Source organism: Gallinula chloropus, assembly GCF_964237585.1.
Source record: "Gallinula chloropus genome assembly, chromosome: 1".
In the NCBI taxonomy this organism is placed as follows: domain Eukaryota; kingdom Metazoa; phylum Chordata; class Aves; order Gruiformes; family Rallidae; genus Gallinula; species Gallinula chloropus.
In genome coordinates this window covers 201,223,205-201,249,519 of record NC_140085.1, presented here as the reverse complement: position 1 = coordinate 201,249,519, position 26,315 = coordinate 201,223,205, and positions in this window count along the sequence as shown.

The window sequence follows — 26,315 nt, the reverse complement described above, 5'->3', positions numbered from 1 at the left end:
AGACTGTAGAACAAAAAAGCCGCTGAAGAAATGTGGTTAAAAGGGAACATACTAATGGTTATCCTATGCCAAGTGCATATGAAAAAATGTAACAGAGAGCGGGTAACAGAACTGCATTTTGCTATTAAAGGACTGCCACAAAAAGCAGCAGTCTGATATCTGTGTTCCTGTTAATTAATTTCTTAGTCCTTGAAAGTTCCTATTGTTCTTAATGACATATAAAATATGTTGTTCCCACTATAGAACAAGTCAGAGCCTGCCTTAAAATGAATATGGCCTTGAAATATGCAAATTAAGTTAGAAACTGATATTGTACAAAACTCAAAAATTGTTAAGGAAGGCAGAACTCTACTAAATGATGTAAGCTTTCTTTCTCCCACACACTTTTTATCTAGTGTGATGTATTCAGCTTAGAGTTGTTACATGACAATACCATGAAACACAGACTTCATCTTATTCTTACTGATGTGGCAATTGTACCCAGGGAACAGGAAAATGCTCACTGTAGATTTGTTTATCTTTTTCCTCCCATTTCAACTAACAAAAAGCAAATCATCAATATATGTAATATTGCCAAAAGTGGTCTCTCAATTGGATTAATTTTAATACAAATGCTTGGTGTCCACAGTAAGGATACCCTAATTCAAAGACTTTTCCAAAGTATTTCAGTACAATTCAAGAGTTTAAATCCCTAATGCCAAAGCCTGAATGGACCATTCAACCGTAATTTCCAAGAACAGACATAACACACACTTTCAGTACTTCAGGTGTTTTATTTTCTGAATTCCCATAGGTTCTCTCTCTCCTTCTCTTTGAGAGGAGGTTGGTGTGACCTGGCCCTCACTGTCACAGCTGTCTGAGCTCTGCCAGTAAGTGACAGACTGTTCACATAGTTAGTGAAATGAGATTCACTTCTAAATGGCACTATTTTCATTTCTGAAAGCATATTCAACACAAGGTCAGCAGAAACACTTTGGAGGTTCACAGTTCATTAGGGAAATCAGCAGAAGGGTTTGCTGCAGCTGGAGTTTATTTTAAATCATACTGGCATCTGTGAAGCAATGACATCAAAATATTATAGTTGTCAACAATGCTCTACGTTTGCTGTGGTCACCTTCCAGGGAATTGATCCAAATGAGCAAGACAGCGACTCAACACTTTGAGGTGCTGGAGTGTGTCTAGAGAAGGGCAACAAAGCTGGTGAAGTGTCTGGAGAACTGGTTTTATGAGGAGCAGCTGAGAGAACAGAGTTTGTTTAGGCTGGAGAAACGGAGGCTGAGGGGAGACTATCACTCTACAACTTCATGAAAGGAGGTTGTAGTCAGGTGGGTGCTGGCCTCTTCTCCTAAGTGACAAGTGGTAAGATAAGAGGAAATGGTTTCAGGTTGCTCAAGGGGAGTTTTAGATTGGGTGTTAGAAAGTGTTTCTTCACCAAAAGGCTTGTCAAGAATTAGAACAGACTGCCCAGAGAAGTGGTTGAGTCACCATGTCTAAACGTATTTAAAAGATCTGTAGATGTGGTACTTAGGGCCATGGTTTAGTGGTGGACTTGGCAGTGCCGAGTTTACGGTTGGACTCTGATCTTAAAAGTCTTTTCCAACCTTAATGATTGTATGAGTCTATGATTCAAGAGTTTGATTTCAAAGCTATGCCCCTGGGGAAATTATATGAAGCGGTAGAAAGTGTTGGACCAGATTTTCAGCTGGTGTAAATCAGTAAAACATGTAGACTTTAAAATATTGCGTTAGGTTGACATCACTGGAAATAAACCATTGAGACCCCGATCTGCAGTCAATACCACATATTTTAGTTTAGTTTAATTTAGTTTAGAGTTAATGTGAACAGCATCTCTATATCCTTTACTCTTTGTTCTTTGACCACACTTTCCTCTGCAAATTTTACTTTTTATTCTACTACCATAGAAATCCACCACCTGACATTTCCAAATGTCTCAGTTTTGCATATTGACGTTTCTGTGTCAAAGTCCTTGCATGTAGGATAAATAGAAATATAAGAAAATTCCATAATCTCTTCTAATTTTCTACATGTAAGGAGGGAACTGTTTGTTTAATACCTCACAGACACATCCTGCCCCTCACTCTGCTGTACTCAACTGAATAGCCCTTTTCCCAGAGCTATACTCTCAAATTCAAATTCTCAAATTCATTTCTTTTGTGGTAGCTGAATTTCATTTCTTCTCACCTTTGCTGGCATGGAGATTAATTTTCATTGTTGTGGAACCTGATTTACTCATTCAGAAAAACTTCTATCTGTAAAAAGATTAACTGATAAAAATATATCATTTAACCAGAACCCCCGCTCCCAGGCACTGACAGGTTTCTCTTGCCTTGCCTGAATCTCTTTTGCCACATTAAGTGGAATGGCAAGAAACCGAACAGCACTACAGCTTCACCGAAGAGAGGAAAAGGCACTTTATTAGACCTTCACCACATATCACTTGGGACATATTCCTGGTTTCCTTGTGGGTCTTTGCTTCCTACTGATAGTCATTGCTAGGTAGGATTTCTCTGAGTCACCCCACTTGGAAACATTTTGCAGTTCCCTGGGTGAGTGCCCAGCTCTACATCAGAATAAAATATGCAGGTGCACTGAGCCCTCTCCCCTACAGCTGCATGCCCTAATCTCCAACAAGAGGGAACTTGGACATGACAAAAACCACACCATCCTCCAAACAGGTGCCAGTCTGCATATTTAGGGACACCAAAGTCCCAGTGTGTGCTAGGGTGTTCGTCAAAGCAGATGCCTCTGCAGAGCTTTGGTACTTTTCAGCAAGCTGATTGCTGCTGTGTGACAGGGATAAAACTGCAGACGGAGCCTCAGTAGTATGAGGTTTCTGTGGAAAAAGCAGCATAGTTCCTACAGAGCTTTTAGTCCTGCTGGCTACACAAACTCTGCCCTTTCTCTTCTACTTGGAATCTGTTGAAATGTGCACTGAGTGAACTGGCAAACCTCCAGAAGACAGGCTGCTGGAAATATTTTAGGTTTTGGAATGCAGATGTGCACTGCAACTTGGGAAAAAGATACAGAGCAGCCATGTGAAGCAGAACTCCAGTGTCTACCAAAACTCCGTCTTCCTTAATGTGTCAGGGATGGATGGTAGCCCTAATTAAACACTTCATGACCCAGTGATTAGAACATTATGCTTAGCTGGGGACTCCACATGTTCACTAATATTAGTAGAGTAACTCTAGCAAAAGAGATATATCTCTGTAATACCTTAGTCCCTGGCATAAGGACCTTTGCTCTGAAACATACAGAAAAGTTTTGTTCCTCCATCCCAAGCAAGCAGATATTGCCACTGACCGCTCAGCACCCACTGAAGCACATAACCCTTGATGAAGTTCTAAGCAGCTGTTCTCCAGGAAGCTTGCATCTAACATATAAGTGATCTGAACTAGAGAGACTACATGGGTCTACAGTTTACTACACAGAATGAAGCCCTCTCTCCTTTCTCCCTGTAAAAGCATAACTTCAGTGGTCTCAAGTTGCACCAGATGAGGTTTAGATTGGATATTAGGAAAAGATTCTTCGCCAAAAGAGTGGTCAGCCATTGCAACAGGGTGCCCAGAGAGCTGGTGAAGTCACCATCCCTGGAGGTGTTCATAAAACATGTAGACGTGGCTCTCCAGCACACTGTTGAGTTGACATGGTGGTACTAGAAAGACAGTTGGTCTTGATGATCTTAGAGCTCTTTTCCAACCCTACAGACTGTATGGTTCTATTATCTTTTGGTATGGTCTCTGGCTGCTGACACACTATAAAACAATGCTACTGGTGTGTGTGTTTCTTTTTCTATTTTCTTTCCCTTACTTTCCTTCTTATTTTCTTTACATGATGAATCTCTTACATACATTCCTCTGCCGTCTCCTTTCTTAGGCTTCTTGTAGATGTCTGTATGTAGGTCTTTCAATATGCGTGCTCTGGAGAATGGAAGAAGCCCAATAATCTTCTGAACTGACTCTACAAAGAAAAATCTCTCTTTTTTCATTTTCCATATGCTCCATGCTGTTTCTTAACTAAAACTAAAGCTTAACCTGTCAGGCTTGCTTTAATCCTTAAAAAATACAACTGCAGCAATGATCTCTGTAGAAGTAAACAGAGATAAGCTTACTCTGAGGAAGTGAGGGGATTAGTTAAATATCTCTGAATGGCTAAACTGCTTATAATCATTATTTGTAGTGTACCCATCATGTGCTCATCCTACTATGTGCCAGGAAATACATAGTCAAAATAAATATGGGCAAAACCTTATCCCTTGATCAGCCTCTCTTTTTTTTCACTGCATACATATGGTTGGATGTATAGCAGAGTTTCTGCAGAACTTCATGGCATCCAGAGCATTTGATTACCCCGAGTGGATGCAGTTCACACATCTGCTGAAAATCACAGATACTAGGCTCAGATACAGCTTGTTATAGTTTTCTCTCCTTCATGAGAATAACTTCCATGAATTATTTTGACCAACACTGTTTTAAACTAGCTAGCTAAATCATTTATTCTTTGAAAGTATAGCAAATAATTAATCCTCCTCTCAGCAGGCATTCAGAAAAGAGTTTTTTGTGACATGCTAAACAACATATTATTATCAGTACTATCACTGTTCTTTCACTGAAAAGGAAAGATGAGCAGATGTTGGTGCCTGGACTGAAAAATCTTGCTTGCAATTTTGGTAAAGCTCATTTAAATATAAAAATGAACAATGAGATGGCAACCTGCTCTCAGAGGAGCACATCATTTATCAGATTGCACTTTCTTCAGTGGATTAACATTGTCAGTAATATTGAAAGTTGTGTTTTAAATGAAAGCTTGCTTAGGGGTTTTAGTAACATTACTAGTTCAAAAACCTATATCTTTAAACAAATTAGACAGAATTTCTTGAGAAATCATGAATCCAAAAAAGGTTTCTGTCTTTTAGAGAGCCCAGTGCATAGCACTTTTGGAAAGGGCTCTCAGAAATCAGTAAAGCTTCTGGATAGCCTTCTTATGGATGTTGGGGAGGAAAGCAAACAACCCAAACTGGGTTTAATAATTTCATACATGAAATTCTATATACTTACTGACTACAATATCAGCAGACTAAACTTGGCAATGCAGAAGGTCCTTCTCAGTCTTAAGTTCCTTTAAAATTATAGGAAAAAGGTTTTTACTCCTCTCCAAACTATCAGAAATTTGGGGTTTTTTTCTTGATTATGGTGGAATTATTTTCAGCCTACACATGGGAGATCAAATATGTATATTTTTACCAATAATGCCAGCTTCATGAAAAAAAAAAAAAAGTGTTGAGCTTTGGAAAAAATAAGTTGGTAAATTTAACTTAGTCCCTTGGAGACTTTTAGAACTGAAAACCAAATATTTTCATAGAAACTTGACACATAAGAAACACAAGTAATCAACAAGAAAAGGTACTCAGCTTACCAGTACTGAAGAGTAGGGTAAAGTTTCCTTAGATTTCAAGAGTTGCAGGGCTGGTCTAAGCTGTGTTTTCGGAAAAATACACCTTTTATTTCCCTGGGGAAATCGTGCTGTACAGCTAATACATTGAGAATGCAAGGAACTGCTTTGCCGAGCGGATAGAACACTCCCAGAAGTCAGAGAGTGAAAGAAGCAGCCTGGGGCACTATGGATTTTCATAACCAGTAAATCTACATGGTCACTGAGCAGAAGTTTGAGAACATGATGTTTTCACTTGAATATCAAATAGTGGAGATTAGATAATGAAGATTAGGTGGGATCCAAATACATGGTTCGTCTTGTGAGTTTTAATCCATAGTGTATGGACATATAAAGGATAGTTATAAATTTATACATAGTCATATACTTATATTAAGCTTCTTATAAGGCAGTTTATACTATAACAGTCTAAAAACTTTTGCATGAGAAGCTATCATAAAGGCTTGACATATTTTTTATAACCAACCTCTAAGCAGATGATTTATCTTCTCATCCCTTTTTCTTTGTGACACATTTATCCACGTATGGAACAGTTATAATATACAAGCCTGCTACACTATGAAGAATATTTGAAGCTGTAATTGGATACAGGTCCTCGGATAGAGAGAAAGAAAGCAGAGAAAATATCATCCCAAAGTGAAACATCTTTGAAAACAGGTAATGAGAATATTCACAGAACCTGAAGCATTTGAAGTACTAGTGACAGCTTTACTTTTAATCACAAGCACATTCTGGTGTTGTTTCTACAAACCTCTGCTTTGATATTTTACTACCTTGCTTCTTTACATCCTTGTTTATCCTACCACCATTTGTCTGTCTCTAGAGTGTGAGCTCTGCAGAGCAGAGCATCTCACTATGTGTTTGTTTAATAACGAGGATCCCAATTTCAGATGAAGGCTCTAGTCACTGCTGGAAGACAGCAATAATGATTTTGCATTCATTTCAGAAACATGTGTAGTAGCAACAGTTTGCAGAAGGCAACATACCACTGTGGGACAATTTCATTTCCTTTCATGATCGGTCCCATTCTTCCCTAGTGCAACATGACACTTCTCCAGTCTCAAGTATAGGCTGTTTACTGGAACTAACTTAATCTAGCTGACTCATTCCCCTCAATGCCAATTAAAATTCATATCCATGTCTGAGAACAGAATTTTAGGAAGCAACTGGCTGGTGTATCACTTCCATGTGACATATCTTTAAAGCAATGCAGAGCTAGAAAGACCAGCCTTCCTAAGCATATTAACCACATTTTAATGGGCCGTTGACAACAATATATAAGCTTTGGCATAACAGAAAACAACACTGTGCTCCTGAAATAGTCATATTGGTTTCCTCCTGCACTTCAGCCCCCAGCTATTCTATTTCAAGGGATCAGAAAGTCACAGATGATCATTCGAGATGCAGAAGGCCATGACAAATGGTGGTTTTATGTCTTTCAAATGGTAGACAAGAGGGTTGGGATAAGGTTTCTCATGTCAAAAATATTTTCTCTAACAGTATAATTTGGATTTAAGGGGATCCTTTAATTGACCAACCAGTTTACCCTTTTACATTATATCATTTATTAAACTTGATAGTTAAATTACCAGATCAAGAGTCAGAAGATATATATTCAGTACTGGCTTGCTTCAGACTTGCACTATGGCATTGTGGATGCCACTTTCAGTGTTCCATGTGTCAAGTTCTCTTACTCTGAAACAGGGACTGTAAGATAGTATTTTCTTCTTTGTGCTTAGGGGATAAAAAGTATATATCTAGGGGTTACAGGAATAGAGTATTTCCTGTCAACAATTTTCCTAACAAAAAATCTGGATAAAACTAGAAGCAGAACACTTGAGATCATAGAACATAATAGTTAAAGGCAGTTGTAAGGATTGAGTTAATCCAATTTATGTCACAATCTCCTATAATCAGTAAAATTGTTAATGGAACATGAAAGTGTTAGTAGTGACTGATCGTATGATTATGTCAGGACTGCCCTCTAGTCTGGGATCCTAAAGTATTAGCTTTGTACATTGGTGTGCTTACCTGCTTTTGTTCTGAATATCAACAGAAAAGCATTTGCATAAATGTTGTAGATTTAGATTAAAACTTTACTGAATAACACATCCAACAAAGTCCCTGTGTCTGTAGATTTCTGCATGAGACCAGAGGCAACTATACAGAATATCTCATCACCAGACAAGGAATCAAAACATTAGAACAATATTTATTTAGTTTTTATGCAGTGCTTATACTTCTAAAAACTTCATTTGTATGATGAGAATCAGAGACAAGAAATCATCTGTCTTTCTGTCAGTAATTCAAACATGAATATTCCTTTAAAGGTGTTTGAATGATAAGGAAGAAGTTAAACAGCATACAGGGGTCAACATATTTTCAAAGTGAAAACTGGAACCATGACCCCAGCTGATAAAATCTGTACACAAAATTCTGGACTTGAAAAACATAAGCAGAGATTCGAAAACTCTGAATCACCGGTCTATTTTATTTATTTATTTTTAGTATGATTTTATCAAATCAGGTACACATCAGCTGTATATAGCTATGCCCCCAAGGAAGTTTCCTATAATGTATTCTATGTCTACAAAATATCACGCCAACATTCTTACTCATATAGTGAGAAAATGTATGGAACAAGTATCTTTCTCATATTTGTCCAGTCAAAGCTTGAATTTGCTTTGTCTCTTATAGAATAATTTACTTCAGTTAAAACTGAGTGAAAAATGGTATCACTCTGATTTTGAGTGATGTTGGTATTACACTAGTTTTGCACGCATGATGGCACTCAGTTTCACTGAACATATTTAACTCTTTTTATTGTCACACCTGTAAATCCAGACACAATGCGTCTTACTAAAACCCAGACCTTATAAGCACAGTCAAACTTCAGTCTCATGGTTACTCAACCTGTTAACTAGTGTTATGCACCAAAGAGAATATTATTGCTTCTGCCATCATGTTGAAGTGATACTTTCCTCCATTATCTTAAAATTTACACTAAACAATCTCAATATAGAGATTTCAGAATACAAAATGCAAAGACATAGGACTCTCCAGAGGCATGCAATGAAAACAATATAAATAAAACAGTTAAATGTAAAAGGTAGATCAATACTGTAATTATCATTTATTATCATTTATTATTTATAAAATAACATAAGCAAACTGAGCTGAATCAAGCCCCTCAAAACTCCATTGATTTCAGTAATAAATTTGGTGTAATACATGTATATAATTTCTATATAAGTTATCAGTTTTATTTCTTTGTTCTCCTTCATTTCTTAACCTGAGACTTCATTTAATCTTGTGTCTCTTCCTCAGCACTAGCATTACAATTTTGACTTTACCTCTTCAGATAAAGTCCGTGTTCATCTTTTGGTGCTTAGGTCTTCCTCCTCACTGTATCTTCCTTTTCTGGCCTCTTCATGTTTCATTTCTTCCTTTTCCATTCCCCTCACCCTGTGTCTTAGAATATCTTTCAAATATAAGTTTTTTCTTGCATCTCTATCAGCCTTTTTTCACTCTCCATTTCAAGGTTCTTAACAACTGATCATCTACTCCATCTTTCCAAGTATCTTGATGCTTTGTCCAAGATTATTTGTTAATTATCTTTTTTAACTACTGAAATTCTGTGCCTGATGCAATGCTGCACTTGCCTTTCAGTTCAGTGCACAGGCCAACTATTTCATTACAATAGATATGAAGTCTGGTTTCTGCCTGTGCTGCCCACTTCTACTCATAGTCTCTAAAAAAAGTGCATTCATCCACTTTCTAAGTAAGAGACTTCATAATAATCCAGAGCTTGTGTACAGTCATTTGTTGCATGTATGGTTATTCTAAATTTCCCTGCATTCATCAAGCTTCCCACAGATGCACAGATCTGTTGTTTTAAGCACTGTAGTTTTAACTGAATATATACAGTCTACTGAAAACATTCAAAAGGTATATTAAAGGCAGTTGTGTTTAAAAAAAAAAACCCACAAACAAAAAGGTTAAAATAAGTCTAAAGCCTAAAATAAGTCTCTCTATGGTTTAGGGGGAACAGTAACGTTAATAGCAGCATAGGGCTTCTTGCAACATAGTTACAAAACCAACGTACCAAAAAATCTCAAAATCCTATAGATGCTATTTCCTGCTGACTGCACATGGGGAAAAAAAATCTAGACAGGTGCAGCATAAAAATGGTTTGCCCATATTGGATGTGGAATCTCTGTCCTTGGAAGCTGTCAAGACTTGGTAAGAGAAAGCCATGCCTAATGTACTCTAGCACTGGCAGTGGTCAGCTTCAAGATGGATCTTACACGTGATCTCCATAATCTTTTTCAAATAGCATTTCTATAATTCTATGCATGGGACCATTTTCAGTCGTAGAAGAGTAATGTGCTTCCCATAAAAATTAAACAGGAATTGGACAAGACTGTCAAAAAGTAGGTGAACAGTCAGGTTACTGGGCTGGCAATTCTAGAAAAACTTGAGCTTTGATGAATCCTTGTAACAGTGATCTGTTTGTGAATACAACAAACAGCACAGCTGTCAAAAACATCAAACCGAGTGTCTCTCTGTAAAGAGAAGCAGATGACATGTGATGGAAATCATGGAAAAAATTCTGCTCCTGAAGGGTAGGATGGATCTTCACAGGAAGCAGAAATAATGAATTGAAAACTTTCAGTCTGAGATAGGATTAAAACAGTGCTCTTTTACTTCAATTTCCCATGCCACTGGGATAATTTATAAAGGAAAGCAACTCTTTGGGCAGTTACTTTCAGACCTCTTCATCAAATAAGCCCATTTTGTGGGACTGTGGACTGATCTTGTTGCCTGTTCAGACCCTGATGAAATGCCTAATGCCTCCTATCAGTCAACTCTCATCAGCACTGTGCTTGGTTCATGGCTGCACTGCTTAGTCTGCAAGCACATTTAGTCAACATACAAACCCAATGAATAGGATTGAGGTTTCTGAAGCCTGAAGAGGTAACGATTGCTGCCTACGCCATGTAAAATGAATATTATTTCCACCTACAGTCCATAACTTCTGGGGTAAGTTATGAACCTTATAAGAAAAGTCAACCTAATTAAAATAGTATCAGGATACAGAGCCTTAAAGAGGAATAATTAAAACATAAACCTGATACCACAAACTGAAACAGAGAAAATGACAGAATGAGCACACATGGGGGAAAATAAAGGTCTTTTAAGCAAAACAGATTGACATTAAATGAAAGAATTAAAAAAAAAAAACAAAACCAAACACAAATAAAGAGCTTCAAATGAAAAGCAAGAGGAAAAGCAGCAACACTGTGCTTCACCTGAAGTGGTCAGGAATAAAAAAAACAATGAATTACACAAAAGAAAAGACACGTGTAAAAGGAGCTTACTAAAATGGTTTTCTAATACATTTTTAACTTTATGGAAGAGTAGCACAGATATTTATCTGAATTTCTATTAGTTTAAATGATGTGCCACAATGGTGCAGAAGGATATGATTTTCTTTGCTTAAATCTCACAGCAAATGGAGTACCTGACAGTGATACTGAAGATGAAGAGCACGTTTTTCATCACATGGGTGCACTGAGGTTCTCGAAACAAGATGAGTAAGAACTTCACATATCTTTTCCTTGCTTTGGATGAGTAACTAGAAGAGGATTGCTGGCCCTCACAGCTGATGGTTACTGGTCACATCCCCTTGCAGACCTTACAATCCGCTCCAGTCTGCTAACTCAGCAACTAGTAAGGAATTAAAACTGCCCTGCATATTTAAATACCAAGTTCTAGAACCTACTGGATTTTTTTTCTTTCTTTCTTTTTTCCCCACTTTTTTAATCAAAAGAGAGTAGAAAGTGACAAATGAAGCAGATTGGAGCTGTGGTAACTTCCAGAAGTAAGCAGGAGCAAGTAGAGTTACTTTTCAAGCTGTTATCACTGCATCTAGAAGGCAATTTATAAGCAAGCTGCTCTTTGTGTGCATGTCAAGGGCTGATTGTTAGGCTAGATTTTTTCCCAGCCCATATTCCTGTGTAGGTAATGTTTTCTCAACAGGAAGAGGGTGGAGGAGTCATTGAAAATAGGCTTGGAAGAACCAAGAACTTGGACAGACCTCTACACACTACAAGGAGCAAGCGGAGTTATAACATGTCTGGAAGATTTAACTGTGAAACAGTGTTGACTGCAAGTCTCTTCAGAGCCACAGCTGGGCTTAATACGGACACAGCAGCACAGCAGTGGTACAAAAAATGACTTGGTATACCATAAAGTCCTCTAGTTCTAAGGTTAATGCAGTCATACAAACAGGGTATTTTTACCATATCAGCAAGCCCAGCACAGATTCTTGATGCACCACTCCATGTGAAATTCTAACACAGTGTGGTGTTAGAGGCCAGACAACCACCAAAGTCATGCTATCACTCCCCTTTTCAGCTGGAGAGAAATATATTTCAGGGGAGAAAATATATATTGAGAGGCTTAGGAGTTGAGATAAGGACAGGGAGAGATCATTCCACAATTAGCGTCATGGGCAAAACAGACTCAACGCAGAGTAAAGGAAAAAAACTTCTCATTTATTACTCTGCCCTACACACCCAGTGACATCAGTCAGGTAATGAGAAGTGCAACCAGATCTTAAAGCACCTCTCCCCACCCCTCCCTTCTTAGCAGGCTTCACTTTAGTCAACCTTCTCTCCCTTCTTCCCCCCCATTATGGCACAGGGAGGGGCAGGGAATGGGGGAATGGGAATGGTCAGTTCCTCATGAGATGTTCTCCTTCATAGTGGGCGGAGGGTTGGGGGGTGGAGAAGCATTCCTCATACCCTTCCCCTGCTCCAGTGTGGGGTTCCACCCACAGGAGACAGTCCTCCACGAACTTCTCCAACATGAGTCCATTCCCAGAGGGCTGCAGCTCTTCACCAGCTGCCCCAGCATGGGTCACTTCTGTGGGGTGCTGTCATAAATCATGGAATGTCTCTTAGTCTCTCAGGCCCAGACTCCTCCAGCCTGGTCCTTCATGGAATCACAAGCCTCCCCCACAGCAAACCTGCTCCCATGTGGATCTCTCTCTCTCTCACTCATCTCTGTGTCTCTGTCTCTCTCCACAGGCTGCAAATGCTGGCAGAGGTTTGCTCCAATGCATGTCACAGCAACTCCTGTGTGTCTCCACCTGTTCCACGGGCTGCAGGGGCATCTTTCTCTCTGGCACCTGGGGTACCTCCTCTCCCCCTTCACTGGCCTTGGGGTCTGCACAATTTCTTACAACTTCTCACTCACACTGCCTTCTCTGGTGGCAAAAAGCATCTGCTAGCATTTTTTTCTTCTTGAATGTGATTCCCAGAAGCGCTGTGACCATTGCTGATGGGCTCGGCCTTCGTCAGCAATGTTTCCGGCCTTGAGCTGCTTGGTGGTTGCTCTGTTAGGCCTGCAGAGAGCTTCTGACTGCTTCTTTCAGAGGCCTTTCCTGCAGCCTCCCTCTTCTTCACCAGAACCCTGTCACGCAAAACTGCAACACACAGACGTAAGAAGGAAAGGCTGGATGTATTAAATTTGTTTGTCACTATGAAAGCCTTGAGTATCATCATGATTATAAAGGAGGATAAATCTCACAAATGCACTTCTAAAACACTGATGAGCATTTATTGAAATATGAGTCAAATGAACCTGAAAGATGCCAGTCCTAGACAAAATTAGTGGTCCTGAGAAGTACTCTGCCAGAGAATACTTTTCCTCCCTGTCTGTGGACTATGATGCATGTTAAAATCTGACTTAGAAGGCACTCAGAAAAAAGGAGCTTATTAACATCTTACTGCTGCCACATGCCAATCTTACCATTGTTGAAAATATGAACAGGACCTGTTCCCAGGTTTTGGTATTCTTATTCATACTGAAGAGTAGTACTCACTCCCAACACTGAGAAATGACTTGTGCGAGCTTTGCTAATAGTGTCACTCAAAGCTGTGTGATAAGCAGTATCTGTCTGATATGAGTTAAATTTCCATAGTCTGGATTTCTGAGCTGGATCAGGTTTGTAGAGTTGGTTATTAAGGAAGCAGGGTCCACCTTGTGCTAAGTTAGTGATCTAGAATCTATACCTACTGGAATTATTATTTAAAAACAAAACAAAACAAAAACCACCACAAAAAAACCACAAAACCACTAAGAAACAGACCTAGTTTAAACCAACACAAACACTACTAGGACTGAATAGCTTTAGTTAGGCACATCACAGTCATGATTGGATTAAATGAACCACCACTGTAATTACAGAGTAAACTGCAGATGGACTGAGACACTCTTGGGCAGCCAGAGACAAGAACTAGCACTGAATGGGAGTAGGTGCAGTTGTGTTATCATAACTGCAAATCAACTCCCCCTTCTCAGTATTAAGTATCACTTGGAATTAACACCTTTGGACATTAATTAATATCTTCTACATATCATATCAGCTCATATAAATAAATTTTAAATGCTCAGGAGCAAATTTATTTTTTCCGATGAGAAAATATTTTTGTTCCAACATGGTCCTATAAAGACATAAAAAAGAAGACATACAGTTTTTATTCTTCCCTTTTGTTCTGGCAATGGAGGAATTTATTTTTTTTTTTCTGAAACAAGGTTGTCCATGGTACATCTCACACCTGACTACGAAAGGTAAGAACAGTCATTGTCATGAGCTCTTCTTAAAGACTGAATGCCACCACCCAGACCTTGGTGCTGAGAAAACCTAGCTGGGTTTCTCTAGTCTTGGTCTTATTGTGGGAGAATTCCTCATTTGAACAAAAGCATTATAGGAAGAAAAACAAAAAAGAAAAAAAAAAAAGAAAAAAGACAGCAATAAGGATGTCAAAGAGGATTCCAAAGCATAAGTCTGTCATGACCCTATTCTATTAGAGAAGGAGAATTACAATTATGCCATCACTGAAGGAAGCTTTAATTTAGGCAAACATATTAATATTTACAGTCTAATCATTAGATCATGTTCATGCCTGACACACTGGAAATTCTGTCCATAGAAGAGAGCTCCAAGGCATAACAGTAATGCATATAAGAAAAAAAAAAAAAAAAACACCAAAAAAAAACCCAGAAAGGAGAAAGTATTGATGTGAAGGGGTGGATAAATTTCCTGCTAAAGTCAAATGCAGTCCTGTTGATTTTAATAGGATCAAACAGAAAGACAGAGTGCGATTGCATTATGGTAAATTTATACATTCATTAGAAAGTACAAATACTGTTCCTTATTTACATTTAAGCTTTCATTTTAATTGTACCTTAATATGTTTTCCTTGGGAAACAAATAGATGTGACAAATTATGTCAGGAATTTGTTGTAATAGATGCAAAGTGGTGGAAGCCTGCTGTGAGCCATCAAACACATTTGGAGGTCAAAGCTATATTCTCTCATCATGTGGGGAAACTGCCTCTTCTCTCATAGCTGTAGATAAAGTAAAGCCATACATATTACTTCCAGCTGTAATCCCTTAAACACCATTTTACTAATTTCTCATTTTAATATCTTTTTTTTTCTTTCATTTAAGCAATTATTTTTATATGTCCATCTGGGACTTGCATTTTCCTCTTGTTTTTTCCATTTGTGAGATCTCAGCAGTGGACATCCTATCTCTGTGGACATCAACAGGTTCCTTTGTGTCAATTTTATACATTAATTGAAATGTATTTGTGTTTATACAGAGAGGTGTATGATGGCCTCTAGTGGTTCTCTGTATGTGTGCAGATACAATCTTTAATGCACCTCTCATTTTATGAGTACACATGCAAGATGAAATAAAATATTGATGTCCAGCTGTTGTCTTTTATGAACAAAAACCTTTTGGCAACAGTAAACAGAGTTGAACAACATGTCCAGCAGAGAGACGGTGATCTCTCCTCCATCAAGGTGTAAGATGGAATGTTTCTAAGCACTTATCAGAATAGTCAACATAATGCAATCACAAATCACCTAAAATGTCCCTAGTCCTTTGGATTGAGCATCACAGATGAGATTATTCGTTCTGAATGGAGGTATCTTTTCTGTATTTGGCAGCCAAAATCATAGCAACCTCGTGTGCAGAATGGAATCCAAATTCTGTTTCCAGATGAAGAACTGCATGACGGTTGATGGTTAGCCAACAAATGTGTCAGTCTCATCTTTCTTCTGAGTCTCATCCAGGTCTGTGCACAAAAGTCTGTGCCTTCAAATGCAGAGGCATGGAAGAACCTAGGAGCCAGATGGGACAGGAGACACGCAGTGTCAGTGCTTTCACTGTACTCCCCCAAACCAAATGTACCTGCCTATCAGCATCAATTGTCACTCTAACAAATAAGTACCCCTTGGGACCTGACTTTGGCTAGCCAGAGTCAGCAGCTCCCTGACCTGAGAGGAACAAGAATTAAAAAATTAGGGCTAACTGCACCCTCTCTCTGCACATTGCAGCAGGTACTCAGGCCATTTGCTTCTTGGGAACCCCCCTTCACAGAGGTCTGTGCACTTTGGAGGAGCACTGTGTGCCAACACAACAGAAGAAACAGCATGTTCCAGCTGACTGAAAGTCTGCTAACTCAAACTCTCCTGCTCTCTGAAGGATGTAAGGTTTAGCCCATGAAATATTTTTACTTTGAAGCATAGCTATACCATGTATCTAGCTTTTATCTGGAAAAATTAATGTGTTGGTGATTAGAGCATGGAAATAAAAAAAGATATTTACATCAGGTTGATCCTCTAAATGGGTAATCTTACACCTCTGGTCCTTCAAAGGCCTTTTGATGTACTAGTGTTGACATTTTTGAGGTTATAGCTCCCATGGTCTAAGGATTTTACTTATTTTAGTTCAAAAGAAATCTGCATTACCAATAGTATGGCATCCTCTATTGTTAAAAATTATCCACAAGAGAAATAAAGAACCATGGTAACAAGAAAGAACTACCTTAAGGGTATAAATCCCAAACCATTTTAAGCTCCTAATTCTTGCTTTTTATAAGATGTTAAATTTTGGCATATTTCTCCAAAATTTTTTTGTTTGAGACAGTTTAAATGGAAAGGTATAAGGAATACCAAAAGCCAAAACATTCTACAGATGCATCAGTAGGTGATAATCACAAATTTCTACACTAATAAATTTGTGATATGTTCAAATATGGTCTTCAAATACTTTTCATGGCCAGCTTACATGTGTATCATTGTCCCCAAGCATAGGATTTCAATGTATTTAAAGACTGAAAGTTCAGAATACAAACCCACAATGCCATACCTCAGAAACAAAAATAAACTAATGAAAAAACATTTAAGAAAATAAAGATAGATTTTTATTTTTGGGTAAAATATAAGATATGAGGGAAGAGACATAAAGAGATGATGGGTAAAATGCTGAAAACCCTCAGAAATTATCTAAAACCATTCATTTTATCTTATCAAGAATTCTGAAGTAATTTCAATAACATCAAAAATCGTTAAGAAGATTCATTTCCAGCTAGGATCTGATGAGTTAATTTTCAACCTTACCTGTTTCCAAAGAAAATTTTCTGGTTGTGACTTTCTACATGTGATCACTGCTGCTTGTCTGTCACACAATTTATGTTCCTATGTCTCTGTTTACTTGAAATTTTGAAAGCAAAAATCTATTTGGAAACAGAATTCAATTAAAACAAAACAAAACAAGCCCAAAAACCTGCTATGAAAGGAATATCTTTTAGTAAGGAAGAATTATGGCATATAGGTTTAAGTGGAAGGAAGGATCTAATTAGCTACCCATAGCAGTGGGCAATAAATATTTTATTCCATATACCAGCTGATGATGATGTTGAAACACTTTCACCTTTGCCTCCAGACTCATCTCATTCCCTGTGGTACAGCATATTATTTGTTTTGCTGACAACAAACAGTCAAATATCTGACATTAGATCACTTTCAATTAAGTATGTTAGAACTGGAGACTGAAGCTCCAGGGAAGAGGCATTTCGACTTAATGCCAGCTAAGTATAGACTGTCCCTGTACTGAAAAATACAGGTGATATGAAACAAGTCCTTTTGATCCTCTGGGTTGCTCGAGATCAAAACTACTGTGTGGCTTTATTTAAACTTGACCTTTCCCTGTTGGATTTCTTTCCTGTGACACATGGGTTTACGTTTTCTTTTCCAAGCTCCACATATATGAGTAAAAGTATGAAGCTCATTGTCATTTAAACAGAATGAGTATGATATGTAGATGATCAAGGCCCTCCCACTGAATCATGAGGTTCAGAAGCAACCCCCTTACTTTCTAATCTTCTCAGAGAGCAGCCTAGGTGCGGCAAGGTCCACTCATAGTCCAAGACTTGGTTCACAGTTTATGCCTAATGGATAATATATATGTAACCACATATCAGAGTTAACATTTACCTGTCAGAACCCCCAAAAGACTTTCACCGAGACAGCTTTGTAAACTAGAAATTAAGAGAAACTTCATTAAAGTGACAGACATAAAGAGTTTGGGATTACCATTGATAAATGAACTGACTGCAATAGTGCTAATATAAGATTATTATGGTAGCAATACTATTCCCGATATTCTCACCAAAATGGCGAAATAGTAACTGCTTTCCAAGTAGGTGTCCCTGTCTTGGGTGGAGGAGGAGCACAGCCTGTTGATTGCCTCTTCGGGGTCTTCAATTTCTTTCCCCTCCCCACTCGAGGTGTGACTTCCTCAACATCCTTTAAATCCCAGTCTTAGCTGACAGATGACAGATGACGTTTAACATGATTTGAGTGGATAGTCGAGTACTATAGTTATATATGTTTAACATGTACTCTTTTTAGCTCATTAGGATATTGAGTGGTGTCAATTTTAATATTAATTTCATCGTTAATGAAGCAAATGGTCTCACTTTGGGCATCATGGCCTTCAAAATTCTTTGTAGAAACCGTCTATAAATTTATTCCTCATTCTCTCGCCAAAACAGGTCCATCCTGCTGCCATAAGTCTCCCTGCTTTGGCTGCTTCTCATACCAACCTTGCAGATCTCCATCCACAATATTTATATAACAGATAAGCAGACACTGGTTGTTTTAACCTCTTAGGTTCAATTCTCATGCTCATATATGTGGTTTCAAGCTTAAAAAACCAACATGCTATCAAAATCCTTTCAAAACTCTGCCTAGATTAAATGATGTTTCTTTTACTATAAGCATAGAAAAAATATCAAATAAAGACTAGAAGTGCCTACATGAGCAGTATGTTGGGGAAGAATCATTTGCACAATGTTACGAAGCATATCTATATTCTTAACATACTGAATACCTTCTTAGAGCTTATTACTGTACAGACTATCTGACGAGATTTTGTGCTTGATTGTCCTTTCTTGGACACAATGTGCTTAACCTAAGTGCTTTAGAGAAGTGGACAAGACATGAAGCTGATGATATAGAGCCTATAAAATTGATTTGCAGAGTTGATGAGATCTTGTTGAAGCAATCGGCTCCACAGCCACTTAGCACTCCTGAAAATAAACCTTTTTTATCTCTTAGTCACTAATATGAAATGAAGCATGACCCAAAACATCTGCTATCTACAGTGTGCCGGAAAGTTCAAGAAAATCAAAATCAGATTTCCACTTTCTCTCATGTTTTCATATAATTTATACATTATTTCTTCATTTTGCTTATGAATGGAAACCCTCATTTCAGACCCTCGCTCGAGAGAAGTTCTCTTACCAAGCACAAGCCATGCTTCCAGACTCCTTGAAAAGATGTGTGGGTTCAAAAATATCAAGCCCCAAATCTGAGCTTAAACTCCCAACGAAGTATGTGGTGTCACTGAAAGGGGAAGTTAGAGATCTGTCTTATCAGGAAGCTGATTCACTGCTGCTCCATCTATAGTTATTCTTAGGATACCAGGAGGGTCTGTTTTCCTACCATTCAGTCCCTCTGCTACTGTTTGCAAACATTGCATTGAAAATCCTGTCCTTAGTGACGTCAGGAGCAAAACTGATATTGATTTCTGAGAGCCAAGGATTCACACTGTATCTGTATGTATTTTTTTCCTCTGTGTACTAATATATGTGTTCGCATTTAGAATAGATCATTGTCATTGTAGTATAAGCTAATAGTCGTCTTTGGATAAATTTCTGACTGTATATTTAATAAAATAGATTCTGAAGCTAAGCAAAATATGTATTTAATTATTCTTTTGTAGACAAATTTGAATTGTGTCTTTTTAAATGAAAAATCAATGGCCTTTTTCCATTGAAGTAAGAGGGCCTAGTGACATTCTGAGTAAAATGTATGCCAGTTGAGCCAATATTAATACAATTAGAGTAGAATGCATCAACAATTTAACTCCCTTGTGACAAACTACAGGAAAAATCAAGTTGTCATCTTGCAGCAGATAATTTCAAAGAAAGAACTGCAAGATACAGCGTGAATTAAAAAAAAAATACAAAATTCATTAAAAGTTTGCCTAAACAATAAAAGAAAATATTCATTGATGCTCAGACGCTTTAAAGCAGTCCAAGTGTTGTGAAGACATTCCAAATTGGTTAAGTACAACTGGGCTACTGGGCATGTTGAGCTGGACTATGGTGTTGGCACAGATGATATTACCTCTATCATGATTCCAGCCCCTGCCTACCAATGTCCTCGGAAGACCTCATTTTGCTGTAATGTTGTTTGAATGTGTTTAACCTTCTCTCTTGAGGTGGTTTGAAGCACAGATAAGATGGTTATTAGGACAGTAGTAGCAGATAATAGTCCATAATTGGAAGAATCCTTTATTCTGTGGAAAATTTACAGGTTAATCAGTTCTACAGAAGGATACCTACATATAGGATGTTCGTGTGCAGATTTCTCCATGTACAACAAATGTCTAAGTTCTCCAACAGTCAATACGGCCAAAGAATGGCATGAAGTGACAGAGCTTACCCTCAAGAAAACATCTGCAGTGAGAGTTGTTTGACCAGAAGCATGTCTAGCGCTCTTGGAGATGATCTTAGATATTGTTGTGGTTTCACTGCAGTAGACAGCTGAACACCATACAGCTGATTGCTCATTTTCCCACAGCAGGATGAGGTAGAGAATTAGAAGGGTTAAAAGAGTAAAATCTCTTGGGTTGAAATAAAGAGTTTAATAGGTAAAGCAAAAGTCGCACACAAAAGCAAAGCAAAGCATAGCCATTAATTCATTCACCACTTCCCATGGGCAGGCAGGTGTTCAGCCATCTCAAGGAAAGCAGGGCTCCATCATGACTTGGGAAAACAAATACCTCATATAACTCTGAATGCCCACTACTTCCTCTTTGTTTTCTGCTAGCTTTTATTGTCAAGCACAAGGTCATATCATACAGAACATCCCTTTGGTCAGTTGGGGTCAGCTGTCCCAGCTCTGTCCCCTCCCAAATACTTGTGCAACTCCAGCCATCCCACTGGTGGGGTGGGATGAGAAGCAGAAAAGGCTTTGGCTCTGTGTAAGCACTGTTCAGCAACAGCTAAACCATCATTGTGCTATCAACACTATTTTGATCACAAAAACAAAACATATCACCATTCAATCTACTATGAAGGCAATTAACTCTCAGCTGAAATGAGTACAAGTCATTCACCTAAGTAAGGAGATATGATACACACATGCTTCTGAAGAGGCATCTATGATCCTATCAAGATGTCCAATAACATCTAAAACGTGGCTAGATGCCTCTGTGGGATAAGGCAAAGTGACATATAATCTCCACCAAATGTATTTGTTAGAATGAGAATAGGAGGAACTGAGATAAATGTAGGTGTCTCACTCTTCTCCAAATCATACCCTGAGTATATTTTTTACCAGATAATTACTTCTTACAACTAATAGTACTAGAATATAAAGGAAAATTATAAATAAGAGCTTTATATTTCTGTATCACAGTCAAGGAACTTGTGCAATTAACTTTGAAGTCAGTTTATCTCCAACTTATTAATACTGGACAAAAATCCTTTTCTGTTTCTGACTATAAAAAAGACCATATAAAGAGGAAGTCATTAAAAGGAGTTTAAGGTTTTTCATAGGATTTTTTGAGATATTTTCATTGCCAGAGGAACGTAACACTTCTATTTCCTTTTCTCTCCTTTTGGCCAGGTTTGTTGGTGAGATTTACCTCATTTGAACACCTCATGTAATTTCTAGGACTCATTATTCAGGGAGAAATATGGGTGAGACCCAGAATATACAAGGAACGATGCAGAAACTGAAACAATTGGCCTGTTATGAAACAGAGGAATCAGAAGAAAATTATGCTTGCCACTTTCTTTCTAAAGGAATGTAAAGCTCTGCATTTTACAATCAGTTTCAAAACAAGATATTTCAGTTCAAACTGATTTATAGTTATAGATCATTTTTATTTCCCTCTTGTTTTGTTGTTTTGGTTTTTTTTAAGTGAGTGCACCTGATCTGGAAAATCATGACTACAAACTAGTAATTATTTCCGAGAATGTATCCTAAGTTTGATTTATTAATTAAAAAAAAAAAAAGAAAAAAGAAAAAGTCAATTATATCAGTAAGTATTAAAAAGTCATCAAAGAGCTCCCCTCTATTCATTCTTCATTATATAAGGAAGACAAAGTACTTAATGCTGAGTGCCTGTTTCCTAGTTGTTCTGTGAGGTGACAATTTTATCTTGTTAGGCTTCTTATAGCATTCCTACATTAAATGGTGAAAGGGGAGGCTAAATCAAATATTACATAAAGCTAAGCAGTGTTACTTTTTTTGTTTTTAGGTTACAATTCCATGAAAGAAATATCATCAAAATTAAAAGAAAAGTAAAAAACTATGTATAGTGTACCTAAAATTACATGTGTGTATGAGAGTTTGTTGCCTAACCTGCAATTTATCCCCAGACTTGTAACCCAGGCAAGGCTGTGACATGGAAGAAAGAAATTCCCAAAGCGCCTACATCAGCCACTTGTGCAGAGCACAACTTTGCTACAAAGGAACCAAGAGAAATGAAAATTCCTGAGAGGGATCTGACCCATTCAATGAGGTTCATATATCTCTTCATTTGTAATACAAGAAGCCTAAAAAACTAATTTAGAATCACTGCTGAAATACATAGACCTAAATTCTCGATGGCAGGGGTTGGGTGCAGTGACTGTTAATGAGCGTTGCAGACTTACAGTTTTAAACTTCTTAACAGATGATGGAGTTGGAGCAGTCAGAGACTTTCCATGGCTGAATTTCTTTCCCAAAGTGCTGAAAGTTTTCTGTCATCTTGTGATTCAATCCCGTCGCCAGGAAAAGTCAGGCTCTATGTTTTAAAAATTTCGATCTAATTCATTTTATTAAAGAATAAATTGCAATGGATGGAAAGGTGGAAAATTTTTGAGCCATAAATACAATTTTTTTGAGAAGCATGATGACAATTAGAGAAAGGCTAAGAGTTTACAAAAGGCTGGGTAAGAATTGGCTGTGTTCTGAGCAGTGAAATAATGTATGTATGCAGCTTCAGAAGTCTTGTATTAAGAAAGAGCATGAAATTCAATCCTTAAATATTCATTTTGTCATTCTCTTAAAACTCATGGTATTTGTCTTCATTTACTTACATCCATGGAAGGAATATTTTCATTGTTTAAACAGACTTTAGCAAATATCTGCTAAATATTGATTCTACTGTGGTTGAGCTACAAATTAAAATTAATTTTAATACAGTAAAAAAAGTTATGACTTAATTAAAAAGCTGTATTTAAATAGACTGAAATAGATAATAAGTAACATTTTAAATAATTAATTAAAGTTTATGAAAATTGGATTGCAAATCTTAATACAAGAGTACTGTCCACTATCAAGAAAATGTGGTCTTGATGAAACTATAAAGTTTCCTTTCTGTATTGTAGCCCTTAGAATAAATAACTGTTCCCCAAGTTTCACAAGACTACCATAAATTTCTGTTTAAGTCAAGTAACCTCCGTATAGACAGTTGTAAGACATTTCAGTGAATTTATATGGTGGAAGACTCACTAGCAATTTGACAACTGAAATTTCTGCAAGTATCTAAGTCAATAAAGTAAAATAATAAAAAGTATATTGTGTAATCTTAATGCATAACAAACAGTATTGTTTCACAGATAATTCAACTCTATTCATTAGCCAAATCAACTTTGGAGATATTTATCAACATAGAATTGTCTGTTTGACTGAAGAATTGCAGAACCATACAGTAGGGGAAGGATGTCTTGTTAAATGCTACTTTTGTTTGATGCTACTACTCCCGAAAGCTTCTGAGAGCTAAGTGTTACAGCCACTTTTCACTTCAGTCCGGTTTTGTTTCAGGTCTTGCTGAGAAAGTTCTGAGCTTGACTGAAAAATCAGACAGCAAAATGAATGCAAGATTTCACAGAACAGAAAATGTGAGAATGGCAGGGATAGGAAAAGCAGCATTGCTAATGAAAAAGGACAATTCACTTGTTAGCATAATTTTTACTTATATTTTTAGCAGTGACTTTTTTCTGCAGATAACATATTTCACTTCCAGGTTTTTATATATTTTATAAATGCTAATGAATTGAGCTTCAGAGCTGTAGCCTCCTGATGTAAAGTGGATAATATTAGTCACATATCACAGAGGAGAAAACTCGTGCTAAGGCCTTATAACAGCAGTGAATTTCGCCCTGTGTGATTCTGGAAAGTCAATGAGTCTCCATGCTAACACGGGAATGCACCACTGAACGGATTAATGATGGGTTGTGTATAAACTTGGTGTGATTGCTCCTCTGTGCACAAATGCATTGTACATGTAAATCAAGCTTGAGTGTTACTCGGCATGTATATTGTGAAGGATCTTAAGAAACAAGGCACATACAAAGAAAGTAGAAGGAAATAAGCAAGGCACAGGTAGGCAGGATCTGGGTGAATAGAGCTGATTAGAGACTCAAATTTTGGTTATATTTCAGTCTATTGGCCAGATGCAAACAAGAATAATTACAGCAAAGGGAAAAACATGTGTCAGCAGGGGTAGATTACTTAAGGAGAGCATGGTGCAGATCACAGCTGACTAGTCTGGCTTTTGCTCCCATCCCAAGGCAATAAAACTACTTCTGTACTCTACATTCAACTTCAAAGTAAAAATTCATCTCTGAGGGAAAACAGTGAAGTCTGAAGTGGCAATGATGATTCTTGTCATCTCATCCCTTATTTAAAAGGGAATCCTCCTCACAGCTATTCAGAAATCTCTTTCCTGTATGAGTCTTACTGCCCTGCTATTAGGAAAATAATAAAAAAAAAGGAAAAAAGAAATGAAAAGAAAAAGCAAAACAAACGAAGCATAACTCCTACTTAACCTTTGCTGAGAAGTGCTTCAGGAGACATTTTTTCCTCTTTTCATTTCTTACTCAATCCATAAACAATATGCCATCACCGAGAGAAATGAAAGAGTCATTTCATAAGGACAGTGGTACCTGGATGAAAACGTCCCACGTGACTTACCACTTGCTTCATGAATAAGAGCTCCAGCTTGCCAGCAATGTTTGGGACCTTTTCAGAGAAGTCTGGAATCGCTGCCTCTTGCTTAAAGCAGAACAAAGCTTGAGTTCATTTTAAATATTTGTCTCCTGAGCAAAGTTATATTTGTCTTGTGGGGTTCCATATGAAGTAAACAGTAAAAAGTTGAAGGATTTTTTGAAATTGCTGAGACCAAAATCTTGAGATAAAACTGAATTAATACAAAAAAGTCTACCTGGGCTGAGACCCCTTAAGAAGTGAATTGCATTGTCATAACCTCTATTTTAATAGTTTTAGATGGTAGAGAGTTAAATTGTATGGTAACAAGGCACAAAAAAGAGATTTCCTTTGATAATGTGATTTTAGAGGGGATGTGCAGGGCTGGAGGGAAGCTTTTTTATAGTAAGGCTAAAGCTGTGTGAAGGCACCAGTATCAATAAAGTGGGAAGCTATTATTGACTAATTCATTTTGACTGGAAGAAAAGGCAATCTGTAACTGATACTTTCAATGGCATTAATACTTACTACATATTATAATATGGTTAAGAAACATATTGAGGAATGTAGCTGGACTTACTCTCCAGTATGCTGCAAGAGATTCCAAGTTTCATAACAAATAGAAAATAAATACGTCTTTCTACAGAAAAGCCACAAAATTCAGTGATACTCTTGACAAGCATAGTTGGTAAATAAGGCACAAAGCTGGAGGCATCTTAACATCTGGTTCATGCTTGATAGATAATTTTTAAATTTTATACCGTGGTTGTTTCATATAAAATACATCCAAGTTCTTGCTTCATGGAAAGATCTCATGGACCACCTTGCATAGTTACCGATCACTTAAAAAGCCATTAAATGCTCACTTGAGTGTGGTAAAAGTCTTTCATCACAGACATTTGCTAGACATGTTCCATAAAAGCAAACATTGATAAAAATCAAATAAAGGAGTGATGGGAAAATGGGCAACAAATTTCAGCAAATCTGTTGGTCTAAACAGTTTGGGCCATTACTGTTAGAAACTCTACTACTGACATTTTCATCGCGTCTAGTAAAAGAGAAAATATCTCCCTACAACATTTCACCTCATTTAGATCCCCCTCTGTAGAGCATTACTACTGTATTTTTCTTATGAAAATCCAGGAGATCATTGGGTTGGAACAAACATGCCAAAATTCAGCATATTTACCTAAATCCTGAGTGGTGTTGCTATGCAAGAGCTGAATCAAGGGTATAAATTCAGCTGCTGACAAAATTAATTCTATGAACATAATTCTACAGCAAGTCTTACCTTCTTTGCTGGGTATCAATCAGAATTTTTTAACTTTTTCACTGCTATCAGTCTTATTTCTCTTGTTTCTTCCCATTTTCTTAAATCCATGCAGATCCCTTTGTACTTTTTAACTTCCCAAGATATTTGCATGTAG